The sequence below is a fragment of the Chlorocebus sabaeus genome, chromosome 18 (assembly GCF_047675955.1).
Source record: "Chlorocebus sabaeus isolate Y175 chromosome 18, mChlSab1.0.hap1, whole genome shotgun sequence".
NCBI classification, from domain to species: Eukaryota; Metazoa; Chordata; class Mammalia; order Primates; family Cercopithecidae; genus Chlorocebus; species Chlorocebus sabaeus.
This window is the reverse complement of record NC_132921.1, coordinates 20,278,063-20,284,236: the sequence shown is the minus strand read 5'-3', so window position 1 is coordinate 20,284,236 and position 6,174 is coordinate 20,278,063. Positions and strand designations below refer to the sequence as shown.

The 6,174-nt window shown below is 39.9% G+C and overlaps 1 pseudogene; it reads left to right on the top strand.

The window, feature by feature from the left end:
- Positions 1-3,885: 3,885 nt before the first annotated feature.
- Positions 3,886-5,448, top strand: LOC103244187 (general transcription factor IIH subunit 1 pseudogene; annotated as a pseudogene).
- Positions 5,449-6,174: the final 726 nt, after the last annotated feature.

Genomic DNA, 6,174 nt, shown 5'->3' with positions numbered 1-6,174 from the left:
CAGGAGTACCTCAGTCTTGCTTTTAAGGCTTTCCAACTGATTGAATGAGGCCTACTCCTATTACTGAGAATAATCTTTACCTAAAGTCAACTGATTGTAGAGAACCACATCTACAAAATTCCTTTGCAGCAACATTTAGATTAGTGTTGGATTGAATCACTGGGTGCTGTTGTCTAGTGAAGTTGACACATAAAACTGACCAGGACAAATTTTCCTCAGGAACCAACTCTACTTTCCAATCTTTATATTTCCAAGATTTGAGAATTCATAATGTTAAATTCTATGTGAAATAATTCGTCAAACAATCTTTTATTTTTTCGTTCCCCAAATGTCTCTAGATTTATTCACTCTTACAGGCATATTCTAAGTGACTGCTATATACTTGGCACTGGCAAGGTGTAGGCCACACATACACCAGGAACCGTGCCTGTCCTCAGGAGCTGTCTACCATCATCCTTGTGTAGGTTCTCCAGCCTGATGTTGCAATTATTGCAATAACAGCATTATATCTGATGTTGCCTCTCCCTCACTCTCTTATGTTGGGCGGGGGGTGGGGTGGGGGGTGGGAATTATTGCGTGACTTAATAGGCTGTCAAAAACCAGTATTAGTTTGTACATGGTTGATCTGAATCATAATTCCTTTTCTTTTGCCTGAGATTTGTCTGTGTAAAACTTGCTACCTAGGTACATATACACAATTACTTAACAGTTTAAATTCATATTAATATTTATAGCATTTATTCTTGCTGGAATGAACACAATTTGTATTTCTACATACAAGAATATTATTGGAAAAAAGTAAATTTGCATGAACCAGTTTAAGAGCAAACATAAATCTTCATCTACGTGTTGCTACCCTAGTCTTCCTTAGCTCTCAAAAACCTAGTGGTTAATAAACCCAAAACACATACATGAGTTAATTTTTGAAATTGGTACATAATATTTGTACGTATTTATGGAGTACCTGTGATATTTTGTTACATGCATAGAATGAGTAATGATCAAGTTAGGATATGTATGGTATCCATCCTCTTCAGTATTTATTATTTCTATGTGTTAGGAGTATTTCAAATCCTGTCGATTTTGAAATGTACAATACATTGTTAACTGTAGTCAGTCACCCTATATGATACTTCATCTAGAAATCTTTCTTGATTCAATTGTAAGAATCTGAGTTGCTTTCCACTACCATTTCCTAAGTCCAAACATCGGTGTCTTCCTGGGGGCTAATTTGCAAGGGAAAGAATGAGGAACAGCAGGACTCTTAGGAGCTGCAAAGGTAATTTGCTTATTTAACTATTACTAAGGGCAGGAGGAACAGTCAGGCCAAAATGGTCTGTGCTTTTGCATAGCAACATGGCTATTAGAATATTAGAATAGGGGCCTACCATCCCATTTTAAAAAGTGGGTAAGAAATAAAACAGGGTAAGAGACAAAGAAAACCTGAAATTGAGCGCATCTTGAAGACAATTATGAGAATAGAATAGCTATTGACTTAGAAAAATCCTATTCATTTCATTGCTTTTTCTTTAAAACATTTTCTACTGTGATAAAATGGTATAATGATTTCTGTTCTCCCTTTATTATCTAGCTATTTGGTAATATGGAATGTCTTTGTAAAGAGAAAATAATATAAAAATCTTATATAGCCAGTCTCTGATCACAGATGCTGTTCTTCTCTGTCCATTTCTTTTTCTACTAAGAGTTGTGCAGTCCATTAATCTGATATTTAGGAATGGCCTATTGTGAATGTTCACAAGTGACCATGGCGAATCTAATCTTTATTAGTGTAAAACTCCTTTACATATTATATACTTAGTAAGCATTTATTATTTCTGTGTCCTGGTGGATAAACTACAATATTAATTTCTTTGGTAGTTACAACGCATTCTTTACAATGAATAATTTTGGGCAATATGTTCTTTTTCTAGGCACTCTCTATGAAGCAGCCACAGATTGTGTATTATTTTATTAGTCATGGTGACCTTAACTGAGATGAACCATTTCAGAATTTGTCTTGAACCAAGTAACAGTGTTTAAATTACTTAACTCTGCAATATTTCAAACAATGCAACCATCCATCAAAGCTAAATGTTATTAATATAAAATTAATGCCTTGAGGGAAAAAAGGGAATAGGAGTACTAGGTACGAGACAGTCTTTGGTTCTCTCTTGGCAAGTTTATATGCATATTTTTAAACTTTTAAAAAATTTTGGATTTGGTTTGCTTCAGTTTTTAGAATCTTTTAGTTGAAAGTGTATATATTTTAAAATTGTACTAATCTCTACAAAATTAAATGACAGAAGAGCTATTTGGGGGTCATGATACTAGAATATCAATGGGTACAAATCGCAAAGTTGAGTTGAAAACCTATAGCACATGTTAAGATGTTTACATAAACTCAATTATGATCCTGCACTCATTGAATAGGTTCCTTTCTTGGAGTTTCTTCTCTCAGAGTCATCCTAAGCTCCTGGGGCTAAGGAAGGGCCACAGTTTCAGGGAAGCATCTCAGGGCCCTCCTGATCACTGATGAGATACCTGCATTTCTCTGCCCTTTGGGTTGGGTTTTGTGGGCCTACTTGTTGTAGAGCCTGCTCTCATCTTTGGCAAGACTAGGAATCTGGGTGCCCAGCACTGATTCTTACAAGGTGCTCCATAGACCCATACCACTGAGGGCCTCAGGAGGGGTTGGGAGTGGAGATAGAGCGGAAGCTCAGACTTCTCCCTGGACTCAGAGTCCTCCTCCCCTGAAAGCCTCAGACCTGGATTTTTCTGGGCTCCTGGAGCATCTCTTCACTTCTCGCAGGCTTCAGAGATGCCCACCCTCTCTCCAATAAAAGGACTTACAGTTTTTTAAAAAGGCTTTCCAGCTGAGTGTGGTGGCTCATGCCTGTAATCCCAGCACTTTGGGAGGCTGAGGCAGGTGGATCACTTGAGGTTAGGAGTTAGAGACCAGCCTGGCCAACATGGCAAAACCCTGTCTCTACTAAAAATACAAAAATTAGCTGGGCGTGGTGGCATTCACCTATAATCCCAGCTACTTGGGAAGCTGAGGCAGGAGAATCGCTTGAACCCAGGAGGTGGAGGTTGCAGTGAGCCGAGATTGTACCACTGCACTCCAGCCTGGACAGCAGAGTAAGACTGTTTGAAAAAAAAAAAAAAAAAAAAAACCTTTCCAAAGACCTAGATATATACATATATATACACACACACATATACACACACATATACACACACATATACACACACATATATACATATACATATATACATATATATATATTTTTTTTGAGATGCAGTTTAACTCTTGTTGCCCAGGCTGGAGTGCAATGGCTGATCTCAACTCACCACAGCCTCTGCCTGCTGGGTTCAAGTGATTCTCCTGCCTCAGCCTCCCGAGTAGCTGTGATTACAGGCATGTGCCACCACGCCCAGCTTATTTTTTGTATTTTTAGTAGAGACGGGGTTTCACTGTGTTAGCCAGGATGGTCTCGATCTCCCAACGTCAGGTGACCCACCCACCTCGGCTTCCCAAAGTGCTGGGATTACAGGTGTGAGCCACTGCCCCGGCCCAAGACCTAGATATTTAAAAAAAAAAAAAAAAAAAAAAAAAAATTCTGTGTTCCCAGTCACGTGCCTTCAGACTCCTCGCAGGCACTCCACATGCCTTCAGACTCCTCGAGGCGAGACACCCCTGGTAACAGAGGCAGTGGCAACTGCTGCGTCCACTGGGTTTCAGCCTCTTCCCAGCAGCAGCTCTAAGAAGCGCAGCGGAACTCGACTGTATTCAATCAAGTTAGTTTCTTGCCTAGAATTGTAACTTCCACCTGCACCTTCCAGCCACCATAGCAACCTCATCTGAAGAAGTTTTGCTGGTTGTAAAGAAAGTGCGTCAAAGGAGCAGGATGGAGCTCTATACTTCATGGCAGAAAGAATTGCTTGGGCACCTGAAGGCAAAAATAGATTTACAATCAGCCATATGTATGTGGATATCAAATGCCAGAAAATTAGTCCAGAAGGAAAAGCTAAAATTCAGCATCAGCTGGACCTGCATGCAGGGGACACAAACAACTAACTTCCATTTTTCCAGTGAAAGCCCAGCAGTGAAAGAGCAAGATGCAGTAAAGGACCTTCTTCAGCTGCTGCTGCCCAAATTCAAGAGGAAAGCAAAGAACTGGAAGAGAAGAACAGAATGCTGCAAGAAGATCCTGTTTTGTTTCAGCTTTATAAAGACCTTGTTGTGAGCCAAGTGATCAGTGCTGAGGAATTCTGGGCCAATTGTTTAAATGTGAATGCAACAGAAAATTCTCCACATCCAATCATAAGCAGGATGTTGGCATTGCTGCTGCATTTCTGGCTGATGTCTGGCCCCAAACGGATGGCTGTAATGCTCTGAGATATAATTTAACTTCTGATATCATCGAGGTCATATTTAGGACCTATCCAGCAGTAAAAATTAAATGTGCAGAAAATGTTCCCCACAACGCGACAGAGAAGGGATTCTGGACACGTTTTTTCCAGTCCCATTATTTTCACAGGGATCGGCTGAATACTGGGTCAAAGGATCTCTTTGCAGAATATGCCAAAATAGATGAAAAACGCCTAAAAACAATGGTTTCATTAGGAGTGAAAAACCCACTACTGGATTTAACAGCTTTGGGAGATACATCATTAGATGAGGGCTATGGCATTTCCTCTGTGCCATCTGCTTCCAATTCGAAATCCATAAAAGAGAATAGTAATGTTGCCATCAAGAGATTTAACTATCAAAGTGCCATGGTCCAGGCAGCTGGACTCAGGAAACAAGAAGCAGAAAATGAACAAAATAGCCCAGCAGGATGGATGGAAATTCCGGAGATGCAGACTGCTTTCAGCCAGTAGTCAAAAGGGCGAAATTACAAGAGTCCATTGAATATGAAGACTTGGGGAAAAATAATTTTGTGAAAATGAATGCACTAAACCTCAAGAAGTTAGATAGGTATTATGGTCCAGCTCCAACCCAGTCACTACAGTATGCAACAAGTCAGGACATTATTCTTTTCAAAGTATTGGACAAGAAATGGAAGCTTATACACCCAAGTTAGCTCAGATTCTCTCTGGTAGTACCATCACAGCACTGTCACCTGGAGGGGCACTCATGCAGGGAGGATCACAGCAAACCGTTAAACCAGATGGTGCCAAATGATATTCAGTCTGAATTGCAACACTTGCATGTAGCTGTTGGAGAACTTCTATGTTATTTCTGGTCCTGCTTTCCTAGAAGAAAAGGTAGCGAAAATGAAAAGTAATTTGGAACGATTCCAAGTTACAAAGCTCTGCCCATTCCAAGAAAAGATTCGGAGACAGTAATTAAGCACAAATTTGGTAAGTTACATAGAGATACTCCAGACAGCCTACAACAAGCTCCACACGTGGCAGTCATGGCGTCTGATGAAGAAAACGTGAGGTGGCCGTGACGCTCACAGCTTTTGTGAGATTGAGAGAACTATGACCTGCAGCAACTCTGGAAACCTGACCTGTCAGACAAGCAGATGATCTCACAGGAGTGATCAGAAACATCTGCTCCACGCTGACTCCCAGAGCTAATGCTATTGTACTTGCACATTGGGGACTGAAAGGAAAGAAGGTACTAAATGCTGGGGAGGTAAATCAAGGCAGGACCAAAAAATGAGCTGTTGTAAATATATGTATGTATACACATACATACACATAGGTACATGTGTATGTACATATATATTTTAAAAGACTGTTTAGTGCAGTTACTCAGGAACTGCTTTTGATTCACATTCAGCTGCTTTCAGAAATTTAAAAAAAACCACACATTTTTAAAGGGTGCATTGATAAAATCTGAGGTTTTTTGGTTGTTTTTCTCTGTGTAAACTTTTTTCCCCTAAGTTTGTGGTACAGGATAGACCTTAATTATTTCTCCTCCATCCTTCATCCTCCACCCTCTATTGGAGCCTCAAGTTTTACTGAATTCCAATGATACCTCACATCAGCAAGTTAAAAAGAATACTTTAAAGCAAAGAGAGACTGCTGTTCAACCATCGGGAAACGGTTGTTAGAAGACATCATTGGTCCCGTATTTTGTACGGAAATAAGAAACAATAAATATTGCACTGCATGTTTGTGGTTTGGAGTCCCTGAATAATAAAGATGGAACATATTTGC